Source organism: Molossus molossus, unplaced genomic scaffold (assembly GCF_014108415.1).
Source record: "Molossus molossus isolate mMolMol1 unplaced genomic scaffold, mMolMol1.p scaffold_m16_p_3, whole genome shotgun sequence".
Lineage (NCBI taxonomy): Eukaryota > Metazoa > Chordata > Mammalia > Chiroptera > Molossidae > Molossus > Molossus molossus.
In genome coordinates this window covers 98,933,705-98,948,681 of record NW_023425366.1, presented here as the reverse complement: position 1 = coordinate 98,948,681, position 14,977 = coordinate 98,933,705, and the positions used below count along the sequence as shown (strand labels likewise).

Genomic DNA, 14,977 nt, shown 5'->3' with positions numbered 1-14,977 from the left:
CAAGGTGAGTTAGGAGACTGTCAGAGAATCCCCGGTGCTGAGTGAGCTCAAGCCTCTGACTTGGATGAGTAACATACAAGGGATGGAGAGTGAGTGATGGTGATGTGGGGAGAGGGAGGCTACGGAAGGTTAGACGTGGGTGAGGATAGCCATGCTTTACCAGAGAGAGGAACGTGAAACTCCACACATTACCCAAGAGACACTTCCCAAAAGAAAAGGTGGCCCCGAGCACCAGTAGCCAACATGTGTTTACGGAAACAAGTCATATGACACTGACTTCGTTTCCTTGTTAGACTCTAGGCTGGCATTTTAGGAAAACCAAGTGGGCATGGAATGTCTGAATTTCCATCATCAAGGCATTTAACAAAGTCTCTTATAATATCTTGTAGACATGGATGAAAAATGACAGGCTATCAAGGGGTCACAAACTACTGCCTGCAGCCGGTTTGTGGCATGTGAGCTAAGATTGGGTTTTACATTTTTAAAGGGAAGAGGAGGAAGGAAAGGAGAAGGAGAGGAGAAGGAAGAGGAAACATCAGCTAGCCACAAAGCCAAAAACATTTTCTATCTGGCCCTTTACAGAAAAAGTGTGCCTACCTCTGGATTAGCCAGGGAGGACCGGAAGGGTGGATGTCCGCACTTACAGGTGCTGATCACTGGTCACCATTACCTTGGGGGTATGGTGTGCTGGTGCCTGCGGCCTGTCTTCCTTCCTGGGTTTACCAGGGAGGGTCCAGAGAAGGCACAGTGATCGATCTAACTGATGGTGGGAACAATAGCAAATGCCCTGGGATGATAGTGGCAGAGTATGACCGTGAGAGATAACCAACAGAACAGAATATACCGAGGCCCAAATCCAACTGCCTGTGGTTGAAGAGCAAACTAGGGGAAAAGGGCTGAACTGATTCCCAGTGCATTCTTAATAAGTTTAACAGTATGCTGTGGTCATTATAATAAAATTTAGGATGCTAATTTCACTTTGAGTTACAGCAGTAGAAGTACATGATCAAGAACAAGAGCCAATCCTCAGTTTCAAGATTTCAACCGCACTTGGTTACTGATTCATCCTACCGCACACCAGAGATTCTGCTGGGCACCACAGTCTAAGAGGATTACGAATAAAGTGGCCATGTGCAAAGTAAACCCACTAGGATGGTAAACCACAGAAGGCTGGACAAGAGAAGCAATACCAGGGAAAGGGTGGCGGGAGTAATGACAGGGACGAAATGATACAGAGGTCTCCGGGTATCTCGTTCCCCACACCTGTGAAATGGGAAGCCTCAGGGCAAGAACAGGACCCTTGAGTGAGAATTGAAAGAAGACAGATTGTGTAGTCACCCTCTCCCCAAACTGGAAACAGTTCCAATGTCCTTCAGCTTGGGGACAGATCAATGAACAGCCATACCATGAAAAGCTAATCAGTAATAAAAAGGAACAAACTGATTCATGCCAACGACATGAATACATCTTAAAAGTATGATGTCAAGTGAAAGAAGCCAGATTCAAAAGGCCACATACTATAGGATTTCATTTATATGATATTCTGGAGAAGTTAGAACTATAGGAATGAAAAAACAGATCAACAGTTGCAGGGGCGGAGGTGGTACAAGGGGTGACCACAAAGGGGCATGAGGGAATTCAGGGGGTGATGGACCTGCTCTAAATCTTGACTATGTGGAGGTTACCTAATTGTATGTGACTGTCAAAACTCACAGAACTGTACACTAATAATGGTGAGTTTTATTATATATAAAGTATATTTCAATAAACCTGGCTTTAAAAATAAAGAAACCAGGTTTAGTGAGAGGTGGACAAGACTTTGGAAGGTGGACAATGATGCTTCTCCTGGGCTAGAGGCGTCAGTCATCAGAGGAGTGTTTACACAAGTGGTTTAAGGTCCTCTCAGCCCTATGGTCCCATGGTTCTGGGAGGAAGGGGAAGAACTGGGGAAGGAGCCTGAGAAAAAGCAGCTGGCAAGGCAGGAGGGGAATCAAAGGGGTGAGGGTTACCTCTCTCAGGGAAGAAACTGTTTGGAGGGAATGGTCAATTGTGCCAGATCTTGCTAACAGGGCAGGGAGATGAGGACTGAGAATTGCCCACTACATACGACAAGGATGTCATTGGTACCGGGACAAGAGCTGCTCCGGGTAAATGATGGAGGAGGCAAAGGCTGTGTGGGGAGGGATGAGAGAGAATGGAGGAGAGGAGTGGAAGGCAGTCTGGACAGAATGGATGTCCCTCCCTCCAGGGCCTGGGGCTCAGCAGTGGGGCTCTTGGGACCTCCCACTAATGTCCCCAGTTAGAACTGCAGCTCCCTGGCTGGTTCTCCTTCCCCAGACAGGGTCAGACAGACAAGGAGTAGACAGGCACGGGATCTTTCCAGACTGGGAGCAGACGGGCTGCAAAGGCCGTCTCTTTTGTCAGAGACAAATACCTATCCGTCCTCGGAAAATGATCCAGGATGCTCGTCAATCCCTAGAAAAGTGCTCTCCCTTACTATTCAACAGGACCCCTCTCCCATCTGCCCCCTCATTCCCAGTCACAAGGCTCCTCTTATTCTGTGGGGGACAAAGAGGGAGAGCCAAGTGAGCAGCCTCCATCCTGAACCCGTCCGTCCTCCACACACTTCAAACCTCTGAGAGGCATCCCGGTCACCGTCTCCATGCTGGCACGCACCCCGCAGGCTCGTTTTCTCTGCCGCTGGAAGACGCGCCCCTTCCCCCGCCAGCTCCGTATCCCAGAGCTCTCCAGAACTTTTACTAGACTCCAAATCAGACCATTCGGCATGGGGACAACCTATTATAGAAAGGAGGACCCCACTGAGATCCCTCCTGACCCAGAGAAGCCACAAGCTCAGTCTCTCTGCCATCTCCATGGCTCAGTCGCTCTGTCCTCATTTATTATTACAGCTGCCAAATCACCCTGTCACATCCTTAGGCAAAGAACACCACATCCTCTGTACTTCTGTCCCCACCTAAAAACCCATGCCCTTGCCACCCACTGACTTGAGCAGCCCAGCTTCTCATGTGACAACTTCTGTCATAACCTCAGGGTGCCCAGGGAGGCCTTCAGAAGGCCTTGTTACACAGGGCACAAGTGTGGATACTTAGAGACCAGGTCTCATGGAAAAGCAGCAGCAGACCCCATGCCCTTCTCCACAACCTGCAGGGGCCATGGCTTCAGCACGGCAAGCCCTCCCTGACAGCCCTGCTTCTCTTCACACAGAAAGGCCCAGTTCTGCTTCGCTAGGAACCGGAACTGCAATGCCGAGTTCATCGGTCTTGCACCGAGAACTCAGTAGGGTCCCTTTCTGGCCAAGTCACTCTGCCTGGAAAGTCAGGCCTCGGGCAGGCCTTTCGCAATGCCCTGGCCTACCAGTTACATTGCTGGTCTCCAAGAGTTGAAACCCTATGCTGTGTCTTTGCCCAAACTATCAGCATTGCTTAAGTTTCTTGCCTCTCCTCTACCATGTCCTCCACCATTCCCCACCTCTCAGGTTTTATTTATTTTTTATTTTTTGCTCAGATGGAGTAGGAGGGAGACAGAGAGGAAGAGAGAGAGAAACATCGACATGAAAGGGACACATCAAGTGGCTGCCACCCACACAACCCAGCCAGGGCCAGGGACAAAATGCCCTTAGCAGGAACCAAACCCGGGTCTCTCTGGACCTCAGGCCGACGCTCTAACCACTGAACAAAACCGGCCAGGGCCCCACCTCTCAGGTTTTTAACTGTGAGGTTAGTTTTATCTCTTCTCTGCCTGACTAACAGGTGGTCCCTGGGCATGGGAAGCACCCATGCTTCCCGGAACCCTACTCTTCAGAGCATCTCTGTCTGTTAAATGCATAAGCCAAAAGGCACTTGCCATAGCCACACAATGCCAAGGCCTGCCATTCCTCCCTCCCAGACACCCTCCAGATCTCTTTCTGTTTGATTGGTACAGCAAGTGTCCTCATCTTACACCCATATTACTATATAGCTGGCCCCTTCCCTCTCCACCACAGTTGACCCCAAATAAAGCAGCAAGAATAACTGTGCTCCTGAGTTCTCTCAGCAGAGAAACGCAGAGTGGCCCCTGACTCTGTGAATTCCAAACCCTCCAATAGCGTCAGCGCCGCCCCTCAGTACTTCCTTTGGCTGCCTCTCGCTTCAGATGGTGGTCTTCACACAACTGTGATCCAATTTTCATGGAATGCAGCCTATAGAGAAATAGAATCCCATTTTATACAGGGGGTGGCTATGTAAAGATATCTTCTTTGACTCTAGCAAATAATTCTGTAGCGTTAAGCATTCCCAATATACAGGTTTGGTTCATTCCGATATGTAAATACCAGGTTTGCTTGAGTAATAATGACAATGGCATTTCTTATTTTTGTTTAGCCCTTCACAGTCTTCGAAGAGCTTTCATAGGCACTGTCCTCCTGATGCTGAGAAACCTTGTGAGGGAGGCAGGGCATACTTCAGAGAGAAACAAGTGGGCTCAGAGAGGTCAGCCACAACAGAGTGGCTGCCACCTGCTTTCTCACTCAGGAACACGCTCTACATTCTCCTATTTAGATGGTTACAACTGAACTACCAGCCAAAGCCAACTTGTTTCCCAAACCTCTTCCCTGACCTCAACACACTGGTTGTCTTAAAGGCAGATTTCTCTCTACCTTATAAAGGTCCAATCTGCCCTACTAGCACATGCTACAATCTTTTGGTCTAGAAAGAACCAAATGAAGAAAGTTTTTCAGAAAACCTAGAATTTTTCATAAGGAAGACCCGACCTAAGGCCAAACAACCTCTAACCAAGTCAAGCTTCTACTGTTGTCAAGAAGCAGGATCTAGTCTTAGTTGCTCACACACGTTACCCTGAACCCTTAATCACAGTTGTGCTCTCTTGAGGGACCTATTCCAGTTTGAAGGGAAACAGACACTCAGGAGAGCACCTGAACAAAACTCCATCGGGCAGTGACCACAAGACCTTGCTCCCGCCTAAGAAATCAGCAGGGTGGGTGATGTCACTGAGAGGAGACTCTGAGCCCTGAATTCCAGCCCTCAGACAAATCAGTCAGCCCTGATTCAGTCTGTGGTCACATTCACACTGACCACCCGCAAAGCCCCACAGGGATGCTCGTCCAGCCCCATCAGTTCTGAGGAGTGTAGGCTCTGAGTGGGAAGGGAGACTAGGACATGGCTGTCTCTGTGGTCAGTGGCTTTCAAACCCAGTTGTGCGTGAATATCACCTGGGCACCTAACCCTGTAGCCCAGCAGCATTCACACCCCCTCACAGACAGATTTCCCTGCACCACCCCCAGACTGGATTCATTGGTCTGAAAAGGAGCCTTTGCTCATCGCATCTAATTCGGGTACTGTTGCAGAAGAACGTGCTATCTCTGAGTCTAAGGAAAACTCAGCTATAGTAAGAACAGGAATGAAGAGGGGAATGAATGAGGGCAAAGAGAAAGGGAATAATAAAGACAGGGAAAACAGAAAATGAAGAGATTTTTCTCAGCTTGGACCAACATATCTTGGTATAAGTAAATATAAATTTGGGGTGAAGGGGTATGAGTTGACATTGAGGACAATTTAGGAGATTGCTATTTATTTTATAGTTTGGCATCAGATTCCTTTAAATAGCAATCTCCACCAGTACATTTAAAATAGGGTTCCATTTATACAAAACCACATCTGTTACACAGGCTCAGAAAAATAGCTCTGCTCCTATGTAGCCTGGTTAACTATAGAACTAGCCCACTATAGATGGTCACTTATTTTCTTAAAGATACCCAGCCCTGCCCTGGCCGGTATTCTCAGTAGTTAGAGCATCAGCCCATGTACCAAAGGGTTGAGGGTTTGATTCCTGGTAAAAAGCAAGTACCTGGGTTGCAGGTTCAATCCCCAGTCCCGGTCGGGGTACGTGTGGGAGGCAACCAATCAATGTGTCTCACACACATTAATGTTTCTCTTTCTCTCTCTCTCTCTTTCCCTCCATCCCTTCCATTCTCTCTAAAAATCAATGGAAAGGGTGGCACCATGGCTTCATTGGTTAAAATGCCTGTCTAGTAAAAATCAATGGAAATAAAATATCCTCAAGTGAGGATTAACAACAACAAAAAAAGTAACCTAGCCCTGCTCTCTGTCACCTATTTCTATGTTTAATAGTCTTAAGGTCCACTCAGATCTCTTTTGGTCTTCCCTAAACTCAGAGAACACTGCTCTGAGTTCTTTTCATATTCATCCATTCATTCAACACCTATTTGTTGAAGGCCTATCATGTGCTGGGCACTATTCTAGGAATATAGCTGTGAACAAAATGCAATGCCTCTGGCACCATGGATCTTATATTCTAGTGGGAGAGTGAGAGTAAACAAATAAACAAAATATATAACAAATGAGATGGTAACAGTGCTATGGGAGAAAATAAGGCTGACTACGTGGTTGGGGCTTACTGAGCTGGTGTTACAACCTAACACGGTCATCGGGAAAGGTGGCACTGGAAGCTGACAGAAGGACACATTTGAAAGTGATGAGGAAGCAGGACGGCAGACAGGAGTTCCAGGTACAGCCCACCTGGCAGGTACAAGGAAAAGCTATAAGTTAAGTGTGACTGGAGCCAGGAGGTCCAAGATGAGACGGGCCGAATCACATGGGGCTTGTAGACCACTGTAAGGACAAGTCTTTGTTATGAGTGAGACAAGAGCCATTGGCAGGTTTTGGGCAAAGGGGTGATGTAACGTGACTCACTTTTTACAGAGGGTTCCTCTGGCTGCTACGCTGAGAAGAGACTGCAGAGACCAGCGTGGATGCAGGGAGGACAATTCAGACGCTACTGCATTACAGGCCAGAGGTGACGGTAGCTCAAACCAGGCTCGTCATGGTGGAGGTGCTCAGATGGGCTCAGATATATTTTGAAGGCAGAGACCACAGGACTTGCTGATGTTATGGACATGGGGTGTGAGGAAGGAGTCAAGGATGGCACCATGATAATTTGCCAGAGCAACCAGAGGAAATGAGTCGCCATTAGCAAGACGGAGAGAACCATGAAAGGAGCAGGTTTGGGGTGGGGCAGACAGGAGCTTGTTTTCGGACATGTCAAGTGTGAGATGCCGATGGGACAGCCAAACGGAGCCATGAAAGAGCAGTGGGAGGTGCAAGCCTGGAATTTGAAAGAGGTCCGAGCCGGACGTATCAGTTTGGTAGCCATCAGGATGTAGAGAGAGGATTCAAGTAAATTCACCAAGGAGTAAGTGCAGAGGATAAATCGGGGAGCAGCCTGAGAACACCCAACCTTCAAGAAAGAGAGATAATGAGTCATGGAAAGAGGAAAAAAACAGCCCGTGAGGTAGGAGGAAACCAGGAGAGGGTTGCATCGCGGAAGCCACATGAAGAAATGAATTTCACCTGGAAGTGATCAAGTGCGTTAAACGCTGCCAACAGATCAAGCTGGAAGGCAGATGGGAACTGCCCCTCGTATTGAACACTGTGGTGACCTTCACCAGGGCTTTCTGGTAGGGAAGCGGGGAGAACCTGATGGGGGGTTCATGAGAGAAAGAGGAACTGGAGGCAGCAAGGCGGTAAGGAGGCAGAGAAAGGAGGAGGCGAGGTCTAGGTTTCTTTGTTTTAAATGGGAAAAATGATAACTTGTTTGTATATATTTAGGGGGAGAGAAGGCAGAGTCGCTGGAATGGGGAAGGGATCTCGACAGGAGGCAGCCACCCCGCTAGAGGAACAGGTCAGGTCACAGAGTGTGGACACAGGTGTAGGCAGACGTGCAGGCTTTCTCAGGATTTCGTCTCATGTCATTTCACAGCAAAATAGGTCATGGGCTGAGAGGGAGGGCGGGGAGGCGGCACAAAGCATCATCTAGGAAAGTGGTGGGCAGCACGGACCGGGGGTGCACAGGCCGGCCAGGGAGCAGCAGGCCCTCCCACCATAGCTGGAAGGAATTAAGCCAGCCCTTTGCCTCCTCTTCTGGGTCAATTCTCCCCCGTCCCTTTCACTTTTCCTCACACCAACCCGTCTCTTTCTCGTTGCCTTTCCAGCTTTAAAACTATTGGACCTTGCCCTGGCCAGTTTGGCTCAGCGGTTAGAGCGTCGGCCTGCGGTCCAGAGAGACCCGGGTTCGGTTCCCGCTAAGGGCACGTACTTTGGTTGCAGTTTGTCCCCGGCCCTGGTTGGTCGTGCGGGTGGCAGCCACTCGATGTGTCCCTTCACTTCGATGTTTCTCTCTCTCTCTCCTTCCTCTCTCTCTCTCCCTCCCACTCTATCTGTACAAAAAATGGAAAAATATCCTCGGGTGAGGATAAAAAACAAAAACAAAAAAAACTATTGGACCTTGATGGACTCAATACTCAGATACACTTGGTCACTTTGGTGTCCTTCTTCAATGAGGCCTTTCAGGAAGGAGAGATGGAATAGATGGTGCTTCCTTTAGGAAGACAGGCCCAGGGATTTGGCAATAGATGTGTGTGTGTACTGCAGGGGGCAAGGTGGGGTTGGGGAGCAATAGATGCGCACGTGTGTGTTGGGGAAAGCAGAGGAAATATAAGGCAAAAAATCCAGACTCCTTCTCAGTTCTTCTCTCAAATTCCTTCCTTCATACCGCCCCCTCCTACCCTCCTTCCTTTTGGATCTCAAGTTCCTTATCTAAAACACAGATTGAATATCTCCACCTCACTGTGTTCAGGGCCTCATTCTCTAATTCAATCAACCTCTCCTGGACTATAATAGATCCCAGATTCATTTGCACACATTTCATTTAACCCTTACCGTAATATTGGGACTTGCTAACTCCATCGATGAGATGGGGAAACAGAATCGGAAGGGTTAAGTGACTTGCCCAGCTAGTTGTGATGCCTGGCTAGCTAGATGACCCAGCTAGTAACCAGCAGAGCCAGGATTTCAACCAAGATCTCACTCTAGGTTCAGGCTCATCAATCCCAGCTATATCCTTCCAGGTCTGGGGAAATTCAGGTTCATTTCCACTGAGAAAACACTCAGGTCAACATCAAGCCCTGGGGTCCAGAAACTGAAGTCCTTATTAACACACAACAAAAGCTCGGACCTCCCTGATCTCAGGTCAGAGCCAAAGAGAAGCGTGGATGAGCGGAGCAGGGTCTGGTCACACTCGGGAGGCCATGGAATGTCCCAGCTGGCAGGCAGGAGCCCTGATGGATACTCCCAGCTCCAAACACAGGAAGTAATAACAAACCGAGGATTTGCTGAACAGTTTTCTACCGTGGAGAGGGGGTGGTTGCTAATTCCGGAGGTGGATTTCATCATCGGCTGCATGGCTGTGATGAACTTCCTCGGAAAGCAGAGCAGCAGGAACTCTCACTTCTGTTTCTCGAGGGGTGAAGGGGAGCCCTTCCTTAGTGGAAGAGCCATGAGGTTCAAGAAAAGTGTAGGGGTGTAGAGAGTCACTGAAGAGCCCCAGGCAGGGTGAACCCCCACTGGGTGTCCAGGCCCGACATTCCACTGGGCTACCAGCTCCTGTTGGTCACACATAGCCAGATCTCTGTTCTAAAACACAGCTGCAACCATGCCAGACATGTCCAAGGGTTCACCCACACCCTTTGCTTCATTTCACCCCTATAACCTAGATTAACCACCCTCCCCAAACCATCTCCATTTATTTAAGTCCTGCAATTAACTGGTCAGTCATGGCTCACCAAAGTACCCCAAGTGCTTAGAACAGTACCTGGTGTATGAAGGGTAGTCCATTAATATTTTGTGAATAAATGAACGAATGGCCTGCAGTGTCCCCTTCCCCAATCCACCTCCTGTGCCACTTTAGAATGAATTATTCCTACCTGAGTTGCTACAAGACTTTCTTTAAATCTCTAATATGGCACTTATCACATTATATACAATCATTTTGCTCCTCCACCTCCTTGAAGGCAGTTTTCAAATGATACCATTCCCTTTCCTATTTCTGGTGCCTGGCATGGGGCCTCAATGTTGACTGACTCAGGGGACAATCTCAACATTTGTATAGGACAAAAAGGATGATCTCCGGAACCCTGGTCAAGACTGCTGATACTGATCTCTGAGCTGGTGGGGCTTGGGACACAGTGATTTGGTAAGACTCCTTTCCAAAGAATCCAGCCTGAGAGAACTCCAAAAAGAGAGAACTATTTTAGGTCCCAGGAAACGAGGCTGAACCAAGTGTACCCAATAGAGGACATGATGGAAAGTTCAAGAAATGTTCATTTCAAAAAAGACTTCCCCCCTACCCGCGGTGTGCAGCTCCCATGCCAATCCTGGCACCGGAGAGGCCCATCTCCAGCACCGGGACCAGGAGGTGCAAGCCTGTTGGCCAGAATAGCACATTCAAGCCTGACCATCAAGTAGAATGGCCTGGATTACTGGATCTATTGGACACTTGCTGGTTATTTTTAACTTAGGCCTCACACCCTGCACCCCCTCCTCATCTCTCCAGTCATTCCTCTGGCCCTGATCCAAACAAACCTACTCAACATCCATCCATATGCACATAGCACACTCTCTCTACTGGAATGCCTTTTCTCATCACCTCATCCATTCACTGAGCACCTACTGGGCGTCATGTGTTCTCATCAATAAAATCGCTATTCCCTGTCTTCAAAACACAGCTTAAACACCTCTTCCAGGAAGCACTGAGGTATAAAAAGATTAGGATCCCTTGTCCTGGGAACTCTGCTAGTCTCTTGGAGACAGGGACTGCACCTAACTCATCTAGCATAAATCACAGGTAGATCCTGAACACACGGGTGATTTCATAACCATGTGCTTTTGCATATGTGATTCTCTCTGCCTGGAAGGCCCTTCCTTTTCTTACCCCCTGGGGGAACTCCTCTCCGCCTTCTCCAGCTTTCTCAGTGAGGCCCTTCCTCTAGTGCCAGGTCATTAATCCCACCCTCCCAGCACACCTCTCAGATGTACTCTGGGCATTTTACCACACGTACTGTAAATTACTTACAAAATGACTAATGTTCCTACCAGACCGAGTTCACCCAGCAGATGGGTCACTGTACCCCTTTGCCTGAAGTTTTAAGATTTTATTTGCTGCCTAAATGAATGAGCAAAAATATTAATAATTGTAGCTGTGGCTTAGTAAGCCCCACCCATATGCCAAGAACTTTAAATAGGCCATCTAAACCCCTCCCATTTCTGCAGACACCAATCCTTCCAAGAGATGAGGAAGCTGGAGACAGTGATGTCAACTAACTTGCCCCTAGTCCTAGAGCAGCAAGTGGTGGCATCGGGATTTAGCCTCTGGCCTATGTGACTCCAAAGGCCCTGGTCAGCATCTAGTGCAGTCTCTGGACACAGAAGACGCTACCTGATCCTCCAAGTGCAGGAGTGATGCTGTGGGCTCCCACTCACATGTACAGATAGTCTCCCACCCTCTAGTCCCATTCACAGGAACCACCTCCAGATCAAAGGCTCATCAGGGCAGCAGGGAACCTAAAGGAGACAGGATTTTTTTTTCTTCCTTAAAAGATCTATAGCTTAACTTCTTTGGGCCCCAGGCAGCATGACAAATGCTGGAATGCTTTGGCTCAGGGACAGCTGCCAGACCACATGCCTGTCTTGCTTTGGACTGGGACCTCTCAGCCAAGAAAGGAGACAAAGGTGGAGCGGAAACAGCCCCTGGACGTGCTCTTCCAGCAAATCCCCAGTTGTGTGTGTATGTGTTGTGGTGGGGAGAAGCTTAGGGGGAAGACAGCAGGAAGGAAGGGTAGTCTGTGGGCTGAGAGGTCTTAAAACCTCCATTTGTCTCTGAACTTAGACCCTGACTGGCAGGATGACTTGGAGTGGCCTCTGAGGGCACTAAATCCTGCTTCGCACGGCTGTTTTGAGGGAGAAAATAATCCAGGTGAGAGTGTTCTGTCAACTGCAAATGTCTATATGTCATCCCACTCAATGCATTTCAAGGAAACCTCGGTCTCCCTCTCTTGTCCTTTCCATGGACAACTCAGCCATCCGCAGCTCTGGACCCCTAACATCTTAACATCCACACCCAGTACCTCAGCATAAAGCAGGTATTCAATGTGCCCGAATTAAACTGAACTTCATCTCGCCCGGCTGGTGTGGCTCAGTGGTTGAGCATCTACCCATGCACCAAGAGGTTGCCGGTTCAATTCCCAGTCAGGTCACATGCCCAGTGGGGGGCATGCTGGAGGCAGCCAATCAATGTTCTTTCTCATCGATGTTTCTATTTCTCCCTCTCCCTTCTTCTCTCTCTAAAATCAATAAAGAAAAAAAATTTTAAACGGAACTTCATCTTGGTTAAAATAACTTGGATAAAATCTTAGTGGTCAGTGACAATAAGTGATAACAGTTATATCGTATCTAAAAAATTATTTTTTCCTAAGCATTTTAAAAGGAGACAAATTACAGATTTCTTTCCCCACTGGCACTGGGCTGAGGATCTATGATCCCTGACCTTACTCCAGGGGCTTGATGGAGAAGGCGGCTGATCCATGATGCTCTGCTGAGTTTTAAAAACTGTGGTGGGTGATGCACGAAGCCAGGATACGTCCTCACTTCTCTGGAACTGCTCCCCAGTGTTCAAATGAGCTGCCCTTCACAGGAGGCCAGCCACATTAGACCTCGGCCACGAACCCACAGGTCTCAGAGGGCTGTTCCCAGAGCCTGAGTGGTGAGCCAGTCTCCAGGTTGGCAAGGACTCAGAAGCCATGCTCCTCCAGGCTCCCGAGCAGCTCCCGTGGCTGGAAAGGCTCACGCGCGCTCTCGCTCTCTCTCTCCTCAGGAGTTGATTCTCCCCATAGGATGGCCCTGCTGTGGGGAAGTCCTGGCCAGCCAAAATCTGCCACCTCCCACCTCCCAGAACCACGTGGAGTAGATAAACGACCTCTTCCTCCTAACAGCCCTCAATGTGTCAAACAGCAATTGGCCCTCTAGTCTTCCTACGAGGCTGACACCCTCCTTGCCCTCTGGACATTCTCTAGGGCAGAGACCTCATACCTTTATTTTACTTTAACTGCATTTTACAAAGCCAGTCCTTACCTGTGTCCATGTGTGTATGCAACCAAAACCAGTTTCATGAACTAATGTTTATCTCCTTGCATGGAATATAATTGTATGTTTCCTGATCTATTTCACTCTTTCAAATGCTGGCTGGCTATGATACACTCCTAGACGGATTTTGTGATCTAGAGCTGAAAACAGTGTTCTGGTTTCACCCATGTCAGCTAGGCCCAGCTTTAACTAATTACTTTGCTCAGACCCTAAGTGGGAGGACAGCCTCCTCTCCACAGCTATTGGCTGACGTGAGCTCTGAGCAGAGTCCTTGGCATCATTCTACACTGGATCTCCCCAGCTTGTCATTTCCTTCTCTCACACCCCAACTCAACCCAGCAAATACACATGCACACTGGCAATCACAGCAGGTTTACCGGAAGCTTTCTCCTGCCCCTCGATTGTTATCATTCACGGAGAACACCCGAAACACCTTTTCTCCCCTCCTCCCACCTTCCTGCTGTGTAAGCTGGAGGATCTGAGGGGTCAGGTGACTCAGATTTGAGGCAGCAGCCGAGATTCATGAAGAAACCTCAGGTTTTAAAAATAGCCACAGGTGAATGAGGAGGTACATAGTCCACCTGGAGATAAGAGTTAATCCCCTCTCCCTGGATCTTCTCCCCTAGGGGACCTGGAGACCAAAGGCCACCATGCAGCTCGTCTTTTTAGATTAGCTGTGTCCATTCTAGAATCTGGTGACTGAATCTTCTTCCTTACTCTTTATTTACTTAATCATCATAGCGTACGTTTTGGTGATCAGGAGAACTGGGTACAAGATCTGGTTTCACCACTTGTATGGGATCTGGGGCTTTGCTGAACCCCAGTTTTCTTATCTATAAAAAGTGGCTTATCATTTCTGCCCTGCCTTCCTCACAGGATTGTAATAAATGTGAACAGATGTGAAAATGCTTTGTAAACCATATAGCATCATGCAAATATAAATTATATAAACTATATGTTCGTTTGTAAGAATTGACAGTGTTGACTCTGCTCCCCAAATTACAGCTCTGCATTCTCTGTGTTAAGTAAAGGCACAGACTCCATCATCAACCACCAAAAGGCACCTGCACTTTACCCCCAAGTGCCAGGTTAAAATAGCTCTCCCTTAGGCAGATACCTGATGTCATCAAAAATTCATCAGTCACAGCAGCTGGTGAATCCACTCTCCCCAGTCATTTGTACCTTCATTCAGGAAATAGACATGAGAGAATTGGTCCCAGGAGCAGGCAACTGAAAACAGCCTACACTCAGCTCTTCTGGCCAATCAGGAAAATAAATGGGCCCTGACCGATTGTTCAGTGGTTAGAACGTGGACCCACAGACTAGAGTCTCAGGATTGATTCCAGTCAAGGGTTTGGTCACTGCCCTGGTCAGGGTCGTGAAGGAGGCAACCAATCGATCTTTCTCTCTCTCTCTCCCCACCCCCCCCCCACTCTATCTGAAGATAAATGGAAAAGTATCCTTGGGTGAGGACTTAAAAAATAAATGGGATGTGTGTGTGGAGGGGAGAGAATCAGAGTCACCTTAGAAGAGACTTTGGAGACCATCATTATCATAATAGCCACCATGTATGGAGGACTTACTATGCCAGGTCCTATACCTTAAAAGAATTATTTCCAGCCTTCCATCAGGATGCTCAGGCAGGTACAGGCATACTTTGGAGATACTGCGGGCTTGGTTCCAGGTGACCACAATAAAGTGAATCATAATTTTTCTGGCTTCCCAGTGCATATAAAAGTTATGTTTACAGTATACTTTAGTCTACTAAGTGTGCAATAGCATTATGTCTAAAAAAGTATACATACCTTAATTTAAAAATACTTTATTGCTAAAAAATACTAACCATTTTCGAAATCTGTTGAAAAAAATTATATCAATAGACTTGCTTGGTACAGGGTTGCCACAAACTTTCAATTTGTAAAAAAAAACAACAACAAAAAAAACACAGCAGTATCTGTGAAGCACAA

The 14,977-nt window shown here is 47.9% G+C and overlaps 1 protein-coding gene across 2 annotated transcripts in view; it reads right to left on the bottom strand.

Moving 5' to 3' along the window:
• The window catches only part of HIP1 (huntingtin interacting protein 1), a 147,443-nt gene that overhangs the window by 61,062 nt on the left and 71,404 nt on the right, over nt 1-14,977 (bottom strand). The window contains exon 1 of one of the 2 annotated variants that reach the window (XM_036279844.1): nt 6,729-6,932. The exons of the other annotated variant lie outside the window; for it this stretch is intronic. The gene's annotated coding sequence lies outside the window, so the exon portion shown is untranslated. Of the gene's footprint in view, nt 1-6,728; nt 6,933-14,977 lie in introns of those variants that run through there. 2 annotated transcript variants of the gene reach the window in all.